Source organism: Helicoverpa armigera, chromosome 6 (assembly GCF_030705265.1).
Source record: "Helicoverpa armigera isolate CAAS_96S chromosome 6, ASM3070526v1, whole genome shotgun sequence".
In the NCBI taxonomy this organism is placed as follows: domain Eukaryota; kingdom Metazoa; phylum Arthropoda; class Insecta; order Lepidoptera; family Noctuidae; genus Helicoverpa; species Helicoverpa armigera.
The window spans coordinates 120,931-138,775 of record NC_087125.1 but is presented as its reverse complement, the minus strand read 5'-3'; the positions used below and the strand labels follow the sequence as shown (position 1 = coordinate 138,775).

Below are 17,845 nucleotides of genomic sequence, written 5' to 3'. Positions count from 1 at the left end.
AATAAATAAGCAGTAAATCATCATCGTTGTACCCATAAAACCTGGACTAACTGCAGGCGTCTCCCTCAGTAAAATGATCGACTAAAACAGCCGTAGACAATATACTAACGGAGTGTTTTGCACTGTAGTTAAATGTCACATGTCACATCACTAGTAACTGTAACCTATTGTCTGTGGTGTTGCACAGTTGTCTTTATTGAGGTTGAGTAGCGTTTTTAGCGTTTTGTGATAAAAAAAACAACCAAAATAGGTGATGGAAACATAATTTTACTAAAGATGAAGTCCGTAGTGGCTTACGTTCGTAGTCTTTTAGGTTGGTGTGACGAAACTCCGCCGATAAGAACAAGCTTCAAACGAGACAGGTATGACATTACATGTTTACAACACTAGTTATGGCGGCAAAGTCGATGTAAAATAATTCTTATTGCGTTAACGAAACAATACAAAATGTTTAGGATACCACTGAAAGTTGCGTCCAAGTTTTGAAGTGGGTAAACGCGTTGGCGACTGAAAAAAACAATGTATTGGCATGGTGTACACGTTTTGATTGTTTTCCAGGGCCGACGATGACTTATCGTCCGACGATGAAACACCGGCCCTCAAGAGACTCAAACAACTGAAAAGGACCAGCTTCCCAGACATCATGTCCGCAAATGGTACCTCCTTCAGCTCCAAATAGCTAAAATTGCCTGGATAGTAGTAAACTAACCTATTTGTTGCTTCCCTCTATGTTGTGGTTCACATTATGTTCTGCTTACTAAAGTCCCAGTTGTAGTATCTACTTGCATGTGTAGTATCCAACTATCACTTTACTAAGCTTCAAGAACAACAACTTAATCGCAATATTCTGTATTTGATCACATCCAATAAGAGTCTTTGTTAATTATTGTTTTAGATGAATGGAGCAAAGATGAGAGACAAAGCAAAATGTGAGATATGTGCCAATACAAATTGAGGGTCATGCAAGCACTTCCACACCTAATGAGTCTCTTAACAAGAGCAGCCAGAACCGTGCCAATCAAATTGGTCGGGCTGACAGAAAATGGACCGCTACACCCTTGAGGAAGCCTAGGAAGCACACACCGTCAGACCTGTCATACATGATATTCATGCAGTCTTAGATGATGAAAATGATGAACAAGAAGTAAGTGGCCCATGTTTTTAACATAGCTCTAAACCTAACAATAGTTGCAAATTATACATAAATTTTCTTTTTAGGTAACATGGTTGGAATCTAAACCAGAAAATACATCAAAAAAGCCAACTCCAGTATACATTGATTTGGATGATGATGACGAAAATGACCACAATCATCAGGAAGATGATGTAATCTTTGTAAAGAGGGTTACCACTCCACCCCTACTAGACCTTACAAGTACTTTCTTGCCAAAGCGGCCAGGATGTCACGGATAGAGCTGAAGAGGAACCCAAATATTATAAGTTAAGCCGAAAACCTAATGACCGAAGCATGCTGAATTTGTCTCCCAGAACATATAGCAAATTCAAAGCCCCTCCTGGCATCACCAAATCATATAAAAGCTCCCACCCTTCCTCGGTGGTTGCAAACTGCAAAACCTACTACATCAATCTCTCCTCATTTACAAGAAATAGATTTTAAACGGAAATGCTAGGTCTACACTCTCAGAAGTGTTTAATTTAGATGAAAAGAGAAACTATCAGGAACTTATTCGGCGGGTTCAAACTTCTATAAAACCATTGTCAGTGAATAGATCTCTAGATATAGTCAATCTAGCAGAAGATGCTGCATCATTCCGTCGTACACAGAGGACACAGAAGAATGCTTTAAATGAAATTAAATTAGTAGAAAAAGGATTGGTTGCCAGTAGAGACAGTGATGCATCAAAGGAGTATGATCCTATTACAGTAGCATCCATAAACTCATCAGATTCAGAAGTAGAGATAGTTCCATCAGAGTCATCCACTACATCTTCACAGAAGATTGATCCAATAAACACACTCAAAGACTCATACAGGGACAAGGCTATCACTTCCGGGGATTGGCTGTCAAGATTAGATTCAAAATATAAGAAGAAGAAACAGGAAACACAAGCCAAGCTCAAAGATGCACGAGAGTCAGATATTATATCTAAAGTGAACAATGAGCAGAAGATAGCTCAATTGGAACATAAGCTGAAGTATGAGCTGAGCATACCGAGCATCTATGAGGAGCCACAGCCCACGGTAGAGCTGCTGCCCGCCACCCCTGAACAAGAGAAGTTGGTGAACAGAGCTCTGGGACCGGCCCTCCTGGACAGCTCCTAGTTGAGAAATTCAATTTGAGGATACACAGGTTTGTTAATAAATATTCACTTTTGCAGTAAAATTAAACCACATGCATCATTCATTTTTATTTACCTGGTATAAAAATTTAAACACTTTTAGGACCATGATTTTTCTCACATAGAATCAATGACAATTATTTATTCCAGGCGGGACCTGCAAACTCTGTCAGGACTAAACTGGCTGAACGACGAAGTGATCAACTTCTACATGAACCTGCTGATGCAGAGGAGTGAGGAGCGGAAGGACTTGCCTAAAGTGTACGCTACCAACACCTTCTTCTACCCTAAACTCATGCAGAGTGGACAGGCTGGACCGGAGATGGACGAGAAAGGTACCATTTTAAACTACTACTTTTGTCAGTGAATCATGCATCTAAATACGCTCACGTCGCGCGTGTGACACTTGAGAGCCATTTGCGAACATATTTTGCATTTAATGTTTATAAATAACACAAAACAAAATGGAATTGTTAGTTGATAGTAAGTATATTAATTTAAAAATCGAGTAAGATAAAAATCTGAGCTTGGAATGCGATCCCAATGTAGTGAAATAAATGCTATTATTATTCCCTTAATTGTTCTGTATGTTACCAGTAATCACTGCTTTTGCAACTAAATTCCGAGCAGTCTGCAAGTGTCGATAATCATCTTCGCCACCACCAGCTGATCTTAATAAATATTTGTTGTTTTGTTAAAATAAAAATATGTCTAATATTTTAGCCAGTCTAAAATACGGACTAATTAGAATCGTTATTTTGAACCCTGTCACCATGCCTATTGGTTTCTGCGCATGCACTGGCGATGGCGCCATGATAGGTGGCTACAAAGAGTAAAAGTGAGAATGTCTTGTACGTGTTCCAGGTGGACATCTTCGCGCACGACCTGCTGGTGGTGCCGGTGCACCTGGGCGTGCACTGGTGCGTGGCGCTGGTGCACATGCGCAGCCGCCGCGTACACTACCTCGACAGCATGGGCGGCCGCAACCAGCCCTGCCTCGACGCGCTGCTGCAGTACCTGCGCGACGAGCACCAAGACAAGAAGGGGACGCCCTTCGACGATAACGGCTGGAAGACTGAGTGTCTTAGAGTGAGTGTTCCAAGCTTTATCTAATAGACAAACATGATGATGAGTTGCTTGAGAGTTTGTTACGCCACTTCTTCCCAGCAAAACATGTAGGAAGTGGTGAAGGGCGGGTGTGTTGGGGCTGTCTTTGTTTTAGACGTTCAAAGAATGCTGATTTATCAGCCTAATAATATAAGCCTGATTTCTTGCGGTTTCACTAGCTTGATCTTTATTGAATGTGTGTTTAACGAACTACCAATTGCATGTATTTTGATGATGAGAAATAAATAATAATTGATTGCATGTTGTGTGCAGGACATCCCGCAGCAGATGAACGGCAGCGACTGCGGCATGTTCGCGTGCACGTTCGCGGAGTTCTCGTCGCGCGGCGCGGCCTACTCGTTCTCGCAGGCGCACATGCCGTACCTGCGCCGCAAGGCCGCGCTCGAGATACTGACCGGCCGTCTGCTGCTCTAGCCGACACCAGCCGTTAGTGAGCTATTTACTTTCTGTACCCAACATGCCCGCAGTGCCAGATTAACCGAACGGGGAATATAACAACACCTAAAAAGAAATCTATACAATGTAAGTTAGGAAGTTGGCTCTCACTCAGTCAGCGGATGGTATTCCATTCCTTAATTCTTGTTGTTGTCGTTGTACCGTATACTAATAATAGTTGTACCTTTCATTATAAATAGTTAAAATATTGTTGAAAATCCCAGAAATATGTACCTAAGTGTAATTTTCATCTCTATTGAAATGTTCAAATCTGTTAATTTGACGAATGGCTTACCATCCTATGATATCTTTCAATCATGTAATACCAACTATATTACTATTACGGTCGCGGCATGCTATCCTAAAACTTTATTATATGTATTGTATATAGAGTCAGTTTGATTGTCCGCATAAATATTACATGTAGTAAAAGTACTGTAAATAAAATTTGAACATAACTTATGTGTTTAATAAAATATTCGCGAGCTGTTATGTCACATAACAGATTAATTAGTTGACCACGTCACATCACTAATCTCATTCTAGAGTTGCTGAAATGTTTCATGTTTTCTTATGAATCGTAATTTTACTAAACAAAATTGTCCCTCAAATTAAACAAATAACTACTAAATAAAAAGTCTTTAAACAACATCGTATGTTAGAACACAAAATAAATATATCACTAACTTATGGATTTTAATACAAATGGACATATTGTCAGTTTTCAAGTCTGAAATGATTGTTTATATTATAGGTATGTGAGAAACTGGTTATATTAGATATCTGAGTTTATGTGTAGAATATCATTTCATCTGTAGAATGGTCTTGACATCGTGTTTACGCGTTACTTTCGAAATTATTTTAAATACTACTTTCTCCATCATTTTCATTGCAGTGTATTTTAAATAGTGTGTAATAAAAGCATTTTAAACATGTAATACATGTATCATCACTGTATCGCGCCTCAACCCATTATAATTTAATACTCTTTGATGCCTAGTAAGTTTCGCGTAAACTCAATAACAAATTAATGCTTAATGTACATAATTTTTCCTTTCATTCCCAGTTACTATAAGGTCAGATGTTATATGGATAACTTAGAACTATAACTTCGGTTTTGTCTAAACATTGATGGCAAAATTAATGTATTTTTGTTTCTATTATTTATAAATTCGATTCCATTATCATTAGGTATTTTTTGAGTGTGACGAAATGAGCAAAAACAAGTTAATTACATATTCAGGTGCACAAACATCATTACTCAATTTCATATTTATAGGGCTCTTCATTAATCAATAAAATAATCCTTATGATCTGACAAGCTTCTTACACTCCAATAATACCTATTGAACATACAAAAGTACTCACAAAGCAATCTAAGATTGCGATGTATTCATCAGTTCACTCTTCATGTTAATTTAATTCCATGACAAAAGGCAAAAGCAACCGGAACAAAGTCTATCTATTAAATAATTTGTGATAATCGCATGAACGTAAGATTTCCATGTTAAGTATACGACGCATGCGTGAGGATGTATGAGAGATTATGTAGATAGTAATTAATGTTAAAATAAATATAATGTTGAGTGTGATGACTATGAGTGATTTGATAATAATTTATAAGAAGTATTCACCTTGCCGGGTTGTGTTGACGCGTTTTGGAAAGCATTTCTCTCGCCCAGTGTGACGTCGTGTTTCGCTAAGATAATTCGACAGCGTTGTACATTTTCATTCCTATAAGCTTTTTCTTCGTAGTCGATAAAAATAACTTAATTTCGTGTTTTTATGTTTGCTTAAATCCCGTATACTTGATTAATTAAAATAACAAAATTGTCTTTTGTCATGGAAGCAAGTTTTAGTCCTAGCGTTAAGTATCTCTGTATTATAAAAGGATAGTTAAGATAAATAACTTAATTCATATTATAATTATAATTTAGATATTTTGTTTCGCCTGCGAAGGTAATCCGAAGTTTTCTAAGTGATGGAATAAATAAAATAATTTGAAATCATTTTGTGTTTTCATTCATGTACAACAAAAAAATACATACCACGTATAAAACGGATTCTGTATTTATGAATTTTGAGTAGCAAAATTCTTCACGTATTGAGTTGATGAGGTCGATGGGACCCAGGGGCGGGTGGTGACATCAGTCGGTGTTGACGCGCATGAGGCGCAGCTTGCCGCCCTCCAGAAGCGCCACGCCCGAGTCGTTGGTGCCGCCGCAGTAGTGGTACGACGAGAACACCGATATCAGCCGCCCGCGGAGTTGGCACTGAGTTTCAACAGCAATAGAAAGGCAAAGTAAGATGAACTTTCATGCAAAAGTTGGTTGTGACTAGGGCTGGCATCTGTCCGGGTTCCCCGGATTTGTCCTCGTTGGAGGCCGTCCGGGGCCGTCCGGCGGTTTCAAGAAGTGTCCTGGGAAAACCCGGACACATTTCATGTAAAGAAGCACCTCATTGAATTTAAGTATATGTTAATAGTAAATGGATTACAAATTAGGTATTATTTTGTTAAAAAAATCGTACTCGTTCGGGAAAAATGCGATTTACGCCAAATGTCCGGGTTTCTTAAATGTTTGTCCGGGTTTGGCGAAATTCGAGATGGCAGCCCTAGTCGTGACGAGCTTAGCAATGTGGCAACATTCTAATTTTATAGCAAACTAGCGACCCGCCCCAGCTTCGCACGGGTTTGTTTTATACTATGTAGTGATGTGACTACGAACTAGCAATACAGGAAGATGATGAAATCGAACAATCACCATGAATCCATTCTGGTGCAGTTCATGCGCCCGCACCACGTGTGACAGCTGGTTGGCGAGCAGGAAGCGGTCCAGCGCCGTCTGGTCGAACACGTGGCCCGTGCCGCGCTTCGTGTTCGCAGCGAAACCCTCGTTGGAGGCCAGCTCTAGTTGCAGGGTCGTCGTCATTTTGTTCGGCCTTCAGATAACGAGGATTAGACTTATAAATGTCGTTTTGTCTGGTAAATGAGACGGAAATTACGTACTAGACCTGGAGACATTCAGACGTTTTTGCTGCATTAAACGTGGTGTGCTGTTCAATTCTTTGAATCTTTTCCATTTTGATGATTATAAGGTACCAGGCTTGTTAATTAAGATGTGATATGTCAAAAAGTAGTTGAATGTATTATGCTAACTTGATGGGATCATTCCACAGCAGCTCCCAGGCTATAGAGCTCTGCTCGGCGGGCCGCGTCAGAGGCACCGGCACCTTGTCTATGGCAGATATCAGCGGACACACCCACGGAGGCGGGATGCCGCCATGACAGCAGAACACCTGCGGTTATACCAATAGGTAAGTTTAATTCTTTCTCAAGACTTCTAATAAAATCCATTTGCCAAATCGCTAAAACATACTTTGTCATCAATAACGGCAGCTAAGGGGAGCACGTCGAACACATTATTGATTGCATTCCATATTTTATTGCCTTCGAGATCTCCGTATTTTATCAGGCATTCACTGCAAAGTAAACAGAAGAACTCATCTAAGGAGCCATTTGATCGATTTACCAGATCGTCAGTTGCAGACTGACCCATTCAAACTAAAGCTTCATTAAATCTATTTTCTTGTAGACAAAGAAAGAGTTAGAAAGATTTACAGAAGCTTTAACTTTAATTAGCCTTTCTGCAACTGACAGCGAATCTTCAGTTTCTGTAAAAGGATATCAGAAAGTACTTATAGAAAGTGAACATCTTCTGTATGTCCCTGGTCTCGTGGTTGCCGCGCACCATGAGCACGGCGTCGGGCGCTGCAGCTTGGCGGCCAGCAGGTAGGCCATGAGCTCCGTGCCGTGCGCCGCGGTCCACGTAGTCGCCCAGGAACAGCAGCCGCGCCGCCGACAGCGCCGACCCCGCCGGCCACAGCGCTCTCCATCGTCAGCAGCGCGCCCAGGTTGCCGTGCAGGTCGCCTGCACGAAGACACGAAATAAGGACATTTGTATATGGGACCAGTCATGAAGAAGTGCCAGGAGTCCGAGAACGATTTCGTAGATAGAGCGGAGTGGAGAAGACAAATTAGGAAAGCTGACCCCACTACCATGTGGGATACATAGCTGGAAGAGAGAATACCTATGGGAACCAGTTTCAAGTCAGGAAGTTCTCCATGCCAAGAAACACCAGTCCCTTACTGCCAGCTAGCTAGGTGTATGAATACACCAAAGTGAAAGAATGGGTGTATACGCATGGGCTTATTGTGTCATCTTTCTCTGGAGACAGCACTGTTTCATAGCCACAGCAAGAATAAAGCACTCACCCACAGCATATACAGGTGAGGTAAGACGCAGCAACCGCGGCTCACTAGCGCAGATGGGCTTGACGGCTTCAGCCAGCCGCAGCAGCAGCGATCCCAGGGCCACCTCCTCGGCGGGAGAGTTCCACGCCCACGCCTGCTTCACCATGTTCAGGGAACTGCCGCCCGATGGCCGCCGTTGCTGCAAACCACTCCGTGTTGTATGTACCCATTATGATGGTCGACAGAAGTTCTCCAGATGCTAAACCCTTACTTAGAAAAGACATTACGAATAAAGATTTAAGACAAAAGTGGGGCCATAATGCCTCAATATGTCGATTGAACAGAAAATAAAGCTATGCGCGATACTTACATAAGGTTTGCCAAAAGAAGTGGGAATGAAGTGATCATTCCTCATTGATTCATCTTCTTGACCAGCGTATGCGCTCTTTTCTATGTTGAGAAACACAATGTACTTACGTCAGTCAATACAGCCTATCGCATGCGCCTATTCAGAAAAGCGATCTCTTGGAATGATAGTGATAGTACTAACATGGTCTCTCAATGGTACTGGCGAAGTAGTGCACGGCAGCTAGCGCCTCTACGGGCATACAACTCGGTCCGAGCAGATCGAACGACTGCACGGCGTTCATCAAGAGATTCGCGGTCGACGGGCTGACTGCGTCCTCTGTGTATTTTGAACAAAAGGTGCCTACATTTGGATTGTTAAACGGCTGTGATATTTTCAGGAGTGATTATTTTATCAGGGTGAGAATGATGATGAAATATTTCACGCTACGTTTTAGTAGGTAGTTGTTTAGCATATCTAAGGGGTATTTTCGTAAATATGTGTCATGTATGATTGTGTATAATGAAAAGAACATGCCATCGAAGTTGCTGAGCTCGAGCAGCTCGTTGGGCGGGCGGCGGCGCATGCGCACGCTGTAGACGGCGACGCTGTAGTCGCGCGGGCGCCGCACCCCCGCGCCCGCGCCCGCGCCGCCCGACGCCCGCGCCTCCGACCCCGAGCGCGGACACACCGTCGACGACCCTGCCCGGACATATGACACTCACACCACGTACCAAACAATACCCAGAGATTTCAAGGGATACCTATTCAAAGGATCCTACGACTTGCAACTAATATATAACATCTAATTGGTTTCAAGAATTCCCATTGCTTTCCCATTTTTCATAAATTGACAATCTACTCGTTTTCAACTACTAATGGACTTGCTACTTGAGCGTACTCTAACAACGTTAGAGAGAGGCAATTAAGTGAGTCATCCTACCAGTTCCGGCAGAAATTTTTGCTGCAGCTGACGTTGTAGCTGGAGTGTGTTTGTCCCGTTCTCTGAAAATCGTGAAATACTTATTTGTCATAATATTATTATGTATTGTAAAAAAAATATGCGCATTGTAATATTAGAAGGACTCTAACTGCAGATCCACGACGTAAGCCGAGATACTTCTTGGCGACCGCAGTAGGGAACTGGTGCCTCTCAACCGCAGCTCGCCAACTCCTCGGAGGAATTCTGCTAGGGCAGCTGTGAGTTTGGCTGCATACCTAATTGCCTGACGGTGTTACAAATTTTACGTTATAACACCTTCTTCTGAAGCAGTGGTGTTTAGTTGAATTGCATGAAGGTACATACTTAGTTTGTACAGACCTTAGGCAAACGTCAGCGTCTTTAGCGACACTGAGAGCGTCAATGGGCAGTTGTCGTGCAGCACGGGCCGCTGCCACTAGCTCCTTGAACTCCACATATTCCAACTTCATATCCCGATTGTTATCGAAGTACCTGGACCAAGCAAGTTAAGGGAACTCTATGTAAAAAATTGGTCGTCCGGCAGCAGATCAAAAGTAGGACCTGTTGTGATTACCTAAAGATATATCTGCATCGTATTTCAGCTGACACGCCGCTGTGCTGAGTGGCAGGTTCCAGCGCAGCCGACCAAAGCATCAACTCCAGAAAGGATAAACCTCCTCGACCTGTTATGTCTGCCGCTCTACGCAAAAATCTATTTGAGAAGTTGCAGTGCGTCTATTGGTCGAAGATTACCTATTAATTACTACCAACAGTTTTTTTGCCGCTGAGTAGATTAATCTACCTACATTTCTAAACTCGTAGAGATTGATGATCAGTCATAGTCAATAAGGAGTTGCATATGATCAGTAGTACCTGAACAATATACACTTGTAAAATACTACCTGAAGAGGTTTTGGCATTGTGCCCTCTGCCAGCCGAGGTCGACCATAAACTGAGAGAAGATACTGACGCTCATGTAAACCGCGGGAAACACCATCAGCACGAACTCGCGATACATTCTGATTTGATCTGCATCAATTTCAGTAAGTATAAGTATTCGTCATTGATACAGGTAAAGATTATGAAGGAAGATGGAAATTGGATCTTAACCGTCTCGACTGTAACCGGCAGCTTGCAACAGTTGCATGTTGGGCGTCATCATGGCCACGGCTCCTCCGGCCGCTTCGGTCGTGATAACCACATTCTCTTCGCAAATCTCGATCAACGCACCAGACTCAATCTCCTACCAGAAATGCATTTCAATATCGATTACTTTGGATCGTGGAAGGGCTAATGAAAATCTTCTTGGCTACTAAAAACTTGATTTACTTAAGTTTAATATGTGTAGGTATACCAAACGGAAGCTTATTATCAAAGATTTAGAACTACGATCCTTGTACCATAGACCTTTCAAAGCAAAATTCAAATGTCTACTATACACAGGGCTCTAGCATCAATAGACGGGTCGTATGTACTTCAAAGACTGATTCGAGATCGTGACTCAAGCACAGCTCAAAATTATTCCACCTTTCAAATACCATCGACAAGTACTCAATAGAATAAACTAAATATTGTAAAGGTACCGGGTCCTTATCAGGATCTTTGAGCTCGCCTGTGGCCATGAGCGCGAACAATACTATTTCGGGGCTGCGGAGATTGGAGTGAGCTCGCTGCCGCTCCAGCTCCGTGGCGTTCAGCCACTGAAGTCGGTTCCGCATGCCCTGCATGGTTGGTGTTAAAACGTACAGTTACTGAAAACGTAATCCAGCCTTCCTGAGATCAAGCAGGTTGGACCTTTTAGGTAAAGGCATTCAAGACAAATTTTAGACTTAGGTACTCAACAACACCACAGGATACTTACAGCTTTGTACTTCAACCTCTTCTTGACGTCCGATTTGACGGCCACCTTGTATACGGCATGGTACACGCAGTGCAGCACGTGGTTCGGTAGCCAGATCTTGTACACTCGGAGCGGATGGCAGGTCGTGCCGGCGTCAACGCCAAACAGCTACAGAAGTGCAGAATCATTTGAACAATTTAGGATAGTGGTACCCTTGCATCTATACAAATGATAGCAGGTAATAACATGGAAATCAAGTAAATGCAGCGACGCCCGCAATGTTCCGACTGAGTCGCCTTAGAGTTTGGCGCGTTCTATAGATTACCTATATTAAGTATACCTACTAACATAAATATGCCTAAGCTGAGCGCAGTGGAGGCTCGGCCGTAATGGCACAGATTACTAAATAGTTAGGTACTGTAATGGGCACTGTGGGCATGCCCACATTACGACGTCACACTCATTCCTATTTTTAGGTATTCCTATCGCCTTATAAACTATAGGTATAGGTACTAATGTACTTGCTTAGATACCTATTACTCCCTATATAACGGTAGGTACCCCTATATACCTACCCACACGTATGTACTTGCTTATCTTGGATTACCTACTAATGCAGCATTAGTAGGTGGGTATTACTTACATCAAAATTAATTTTATGAGCGGTCATTTTCCAGCAGTTTTTCGCATTTACTCGAAGGTAACCATGTTTCACCACTCGACTCTTTAGTAAACAAGTAACATCGCTCAGAGGGACAGTACACCAAAAGGGACACCACGTCAGACAAATCTTTATAATGCTTAAACATTTTAACTGCACAAAATTAATTTAACAATAAATAAACGATTTAATTAAATAGAAACTACATAATTAAAGATAGGTAAACAAAATTTAAATTAACGGAATCATATCGTTGTATTAAATGTGACAGAAATACATAGTTGCTAACATAGAGTATAGTAAATAGATTGGGAATAGAGAACCCACTTCGATTTTTTTCTGCAACCTTCAAACGATTTTGAAGCGCCATCTGGTATCGTCTGCCGAAACAAATTGTTTATGTGTGCGTACATCCCATTTCACACACATGTATACATCAGTATTGTCTACAGGTTATTCGTCATCTCGACAGACTAAACTCACCATTAAAGTGTCGAGTTGGTGAAACTCGAAATTTGTACATTTATCATGTCGTCAACTCGCCACAAGATTTTCATTCGTGTCCAGTTAGTGAAACTTAGATTTTATCACTTTTATGTTTTCGCCAACTGGATACATTGTGTCACAAACATCATCGGCCACTGAACGTCCATTTTGCAAACGTTTGAAACGCGAAAAGTTGATTCCCAAACTTGGCGAAACATAAAAGTGATAAAATCTAAGTTTCACTAACTGGACACGAATTAAAATCTTGACGTGGCGAGTTGACGACATGATAAATGTACAAATTTTGAGTTTCACCAACTCGACACATTCGTGGTGAGTTTAGTGTGTCGAGATGACGAATAACCGTCTATAGATATTCTAGGGAATTTGTTCATACGTACGTACTTACAAAATATAGCCACAGAATGTAGAAAATAGTTATTTATTGAAATATGGAAATACAACACAGATTACTACAACTCAACAGAACAACGTTATGTAGGAACATTTAGAAAGTACTTAGTAGGCGACCTGGAATTAAATAAAAATCATATTTACTTATGTTTATGTTTATTGTAATAAATTTGTGCTGAAAGTTTAGTTTCATCATCCTCATCACGATATTGGATTTTACCTGATAAAATTCGATTAATTGAGCGGCACCAACTATATACCAAAATATTTATTGTAATGTTTTCAAAAACATTTCTTAATTCTATCTTGTGGATATCGCAGGTGAAAGGATAATCCACAAATATGTCTAAAACATTTTTATCTTTTCTTTTAATTTAGTTTTGGCACATTCTTTTCAAAATTTCTACTACAATATTTTGTATGTCTTTAAAACTTTTTCCGCCACTATATTGGGATACAACAGACAATGTTTTCCTTTTGTATATTCTTTTGCCCTTATATAACTATTTGATTTTAATTGACTGTCGCCAGTTAGTTCAGTTTTGCAGTGCCTGCATGATTTAGCAACTTTTTTAAAACATTTAGCCAGCACCCACCCACATACATAATTGGCCTGACCAGCATCAGCAGGCTCAGAATTTAAATTTATAAAAGGCACCTCAATTTCGTCATTTTCTTCTTGCTGAAATGGTAGAACCTCATTACTGGGAACATTAGAAGTGTTTTCTAAAAGTTTGTCTTCCAAAAAGAAACTCAATGTCTGAAGACAATCATTGTCATCATTTTCACAGTTAGCGTTAAGTGAATGGGGTGAGTTATAATTATTTAAAAGAAGTGATTTATAGGCACCTTCAAAGCTAATTGTGTTGGGTGCCGTATTCCTCACCCCAAAACTTCTAATGTTCCCAAAAAAATTTTCCAGTGGGTCCTGGTTAAAGTTTCTGGTCATCATTGTATCAAATAAATATTTTTGGGATAATATTTTCCACAACTGTTGCATGCCCTCAATAGTACGTATAAAATTTTTATTGAAGGTACCGAACTCGTTTCAATTAATCTTATTTTATTTTCCTTTTCTTTTTTAACTTTAATAAATTTTATTGATTTTAATACCTTTTTGGCATTTTCCCATAATTCATGATGAGGAGAATTGTTTCTAACACCACATTTATACATTTTTCCATGTATCATATTAAATGAGCTTGAATTTAAGGAATCAAATAAATTGTCCATCATTTTGGTAAATGTAATTACTTGGCGGCACTCATTAGATAAATCGCCCCTAGCAGATAAATGTTCTGCAGCTGTAGCAACACTGCGGCTAAAAATTTGGGTTGCGTGTTTGACCTTCATTTTTTTTATTTTCTCCACATAAATATGTTCATCAGTTAGTTTCTGACATATTTTTAATTCACCATGTAATTTGTCCGCTTCATAAATTTTCTGGTAATATTCCCATTTTATCGTCTTTTCAACCTTTTCTTCGAAGTCGAAATATTTTAAGTCCTTCGTAAGTAAATTGTTTCTACCCTTTCAATAAATGAGGGACATCAAATAATGGGATAATTTTAGATTTCCCTACTTCCATTACATCATGTCTCCATTCCTTATTTTCTTTTATGAATTTTATTCTACTATCTTCAATAATTTCATTCACTACACTGACATTTACTGTGCTTTGGTCGCACACTGTGCACAAAATATTAAGCCCTGTACCCTGAACATATTTAATGACTTTTATAGTCAAGGCTTTTAATTCTGCTTTGTTAACAGAATTTGTAAAAAAGTATGCAACAGGCTGTTTAAATTTTTTCTTTAATCCTTTGACCATGTAAACTAAAACATGGTCAGCAATTTTTTTACTACGCCAAGCGAATCCCTTTAATTTATCCTTAGATCCGTCGTAATGGATCTGCGGCGATATTGACATCTCGTCAAAAATAAGACAGCAGAGGCGATCTTCTGGACTTAATTCCTTCACAGTCTTTCTCATTTTTATGAATAAAAACTTATTTAGCCCCGACTCTATTTCAATTTTCGCAAGAAGCCTTTTTAATGATTTTATAGAGGGCAATGTAAAGTATTTATATAAAAGAGTATAACTCTTGGGACTCTTTTTGTACATGGAGAGAGACAAAACTTTTTCCTTTAAAGTAAACCTCCGCCCACGAGCTCTCTTGTGAGTTTGGGTGTACTGCATGTTTGTGAATATTTTGCTGCAGTTGTCATATTTTCGTTATTTTTTAAACAATTTGTATTGCTAATTTTATCAACGCTGGCTAATCTTTCTTTCAAACTACTACTCCGTTTACGTAACCGAATAATTTCGGTTTTTAAATTCTTCATTTGGAATCTTGAAATCTTTAATTCATTCTCCAGCGATGAAGTTGATTTCAGTTTTTCTGCAAAAAAAAAAAAACTTTTACTTTACTACTTTCCACACCCAGATAAAAAGTAGCCTATGTATAAACATTTTTTTTGGATATCTTATGGTATAAACTACATTGGCACTTACTTTTGTCTCCTTTAAGTTTCCGTCTTTGTTGTATACCATGTTTACTGCAATAATTATGTTCTGCTGCTATAACACACGCATTGGGAGGTGCAGCTGAAAATAAAATAATAATAATTCACCATTGTCATTGTAAACATCAAAATTACTAGTGTGAGTTACATGAGGATTATTAACCTAAATTGTCATTACAATAAATCAAGTTGAAGTGTGTTTGTAATGACTACACAACAGTTACATATTACTTAATGCAGTAATTAATTATGGTAGCTAGTTAAACATAATTTGAGAATGTAGGTAGCCAAGCGTTTACATACCAGTGATTATTTGCTTTGATGTAGAAGGCAGATCCCATATATTATGTTCAGGCATAGGAAGTTCAGTTGGTATATGTGGAGTTGCAGGAGGCATATGAGCATCTTGTGATGGAGCACCTGGAAATAGTAAAACAAGTCTAAGATCCCACTAAACAACAACCTTCACCGAGTTGGTTAGGTGAATGAACAGTATTTTATATCCAATTAAATATTACTATACTGCAAACAGGTGGCCTTAAAGGTATCTATGAAAAAATGAAATTTAAAAAGCGTCGCCCCACCCAGAATACAAAGGGGCGGGATTCTCCATCGCGATTAGCTCCGGTACCCGCCTGGGGTATTATTACTCTATTTCGTAGTCGCATTAAATTATATTAGGAGCAATGTTTTAAAACTTAAGAAAAGAAAAGTTAAGAGGTGAAAGAGAGAAGGTGACTGCAGAGTACATATTTTAAAGTAATAAGATATATATTTTATCAGACACTGAAGAGAAGGTAAAGGAAAGGGAAGGTTAGTTGGGAAGTTGGGACCGTTAGTTGGAAAGGGTTAGCCGAGGTGTTATGACTATATTTTCTGATGGTACCTCATGTTTACCAATTGGCACAGGGTCGTCTAGTTCTTACTGACTTCTTTGCGTTCATGCCTTCCCCCATCACGTCAAGGTGGCCCCATGGGGGGGGGGATTATTATTATAAAAAAAATGCAGTATTTAATTATGGCAGCTAGTTAAACATAATTTGAGAATGTAGGTAGCCAAGCATTTACGTACCAGTGACTATTTGTTTTGATGTAGAAGGCAGATTCCATATATTATGTTCAGGCATAGGAAGTTCAGTTGGTATATGTGGAGTTGCAGGAGGCATATGAGCATCTTGTGATGGAGCACCTGGAAATAGTAAAAACAAGTCTAAGATCCCACTAAACAACAACCTTCACCGAGTTGGTTAAGGGGTGAATGAACTGCATTTTATATCCAATTAAATATTAATATACTGCAAACAGGTGGCCTAAAAGATTTCAGTTCAGTTTAATTGTGAATAATTAAGAATTTTGTTTTCTTAATGGCAATTTTAACTCAGTAGGTGGCATTGCGATCTAGTTCAAGAATAAAGATCTAAATCTTACCCTGAAGATGGAGAGTAGGAACAGCTATGTTATTTAAACGGTTGTTGCGATTCTTAAACTTGTCTGCAAAATGTATGTCACAGATGACTCGCTTTCTGTAAAATTTGATATCATCTGCAGTCTCCAGTTTTCCACCAACTATATTAACCCAGGCTTTGAATAACTCAGGATTCTTTTCTGGGTGTGGAAATTGATGTTGTGTCACACCTGAAAATAAATTACAAAAATATGAAGTTTGTATGCTGATATTGTATAGTGTATGTATGAATGAATACCTATTACCTATGTATGTGTGCGCGTGTCTATCTATGTATGTCTATCTTATTAAATCATGTATCATTTCATATGGGATTCAGTAATAAATGGTTACTCGTAAGGAACTGTGTTTCTCTAAACGCCCAACCTTATAATTGACTGAGTTGGTATCTCCCGTGATGACAAGTTTATCCGGATGACTAGGAGCTTTCAGGAGCACGATTCTGGGGCCCGATTCTGTTAAGTTAATAATGTCAAAATTGAATAGAAATTGCATCGCAACAGCTTTTTTAACCATATCGGGCATTCTGTTACTAATATAAGACCAATCGTATTCCAACGACATTCGATTGGTTTGCGATTGGTCTGCCATTTTGGTCTATATTACCATAATATTCTTAGTCTATATTATATTGTCGTAAATCATTTGTAGACAAAATGATTCATTATTGAATGACAGAAAAGGATAAAAACGTTTATTTCAAAGAAAAAATTGCGCAGAATCCTGCCCCTGCTAATTTTACTTTAGCGACATGCGATTCACATCCGACTGAGATCCAATCACGACTCAATTACGATTGAAGCGTATGTGGCATTCCACTATTTTTCTTTTAAATAAACGTGTTTATCCTTTTCTGTGATTCAATAATGAATCATATTGTCTGCAAACGATTTACGATTGCAATATGGCAATATCATCATCCTCCGAGCCTTTTCCCAACTATGTTGGGGTCGGCTTCCAGTCTAACCGGATTCGAATTATTCCCAACTATGACCCGCCCGGCTTCGCACGGGTAACAGTATTTCTCCATT

General features: G+C 39.5%; 1 long non-coding RNA gene and 2 pseudogenes across 1 annotated transcript; 1 reads left to right on the top strand and 2 right to left on the bottom strand.

Moving 5' to 3' along the window:
- Positions 1 to 147: 147 nt before the first annotated feature.
- LOC135116997 (sentrin-specific protease 1-like) lies at positions 148 to 5,872 on the top strand (annotated as a pseudogene).
- A 10-nt stretch (positions 5,873 to 5,882) lies between these two features.
- On the bottom strand, positions 5,883 to 12,086 carry LOC135116978 (uncharacterized; annotated as a pseudogene).
- Positions 12,087 to 15,068: 2,982 nt separating this feature from the next.
- Positions 15,069 to 15,784, bottom strand: LOC135116999 (uncharacterized). Its single transcript, XR_010276568.1, has 3 exons — positions 15,653 to 15,784; positions 15,339 to 15,431; positions 15,069 to 15,225 (listed from the first exon to the last, which is right to left on the bottom strand). It is a non-coding gene; the product is annotated as an uncharacterized LOC135116999 (long non-coding RNA).
- Between the last annotated feature and the right edge of the window lie 2,061 nt (positions 15,785 to 17,845).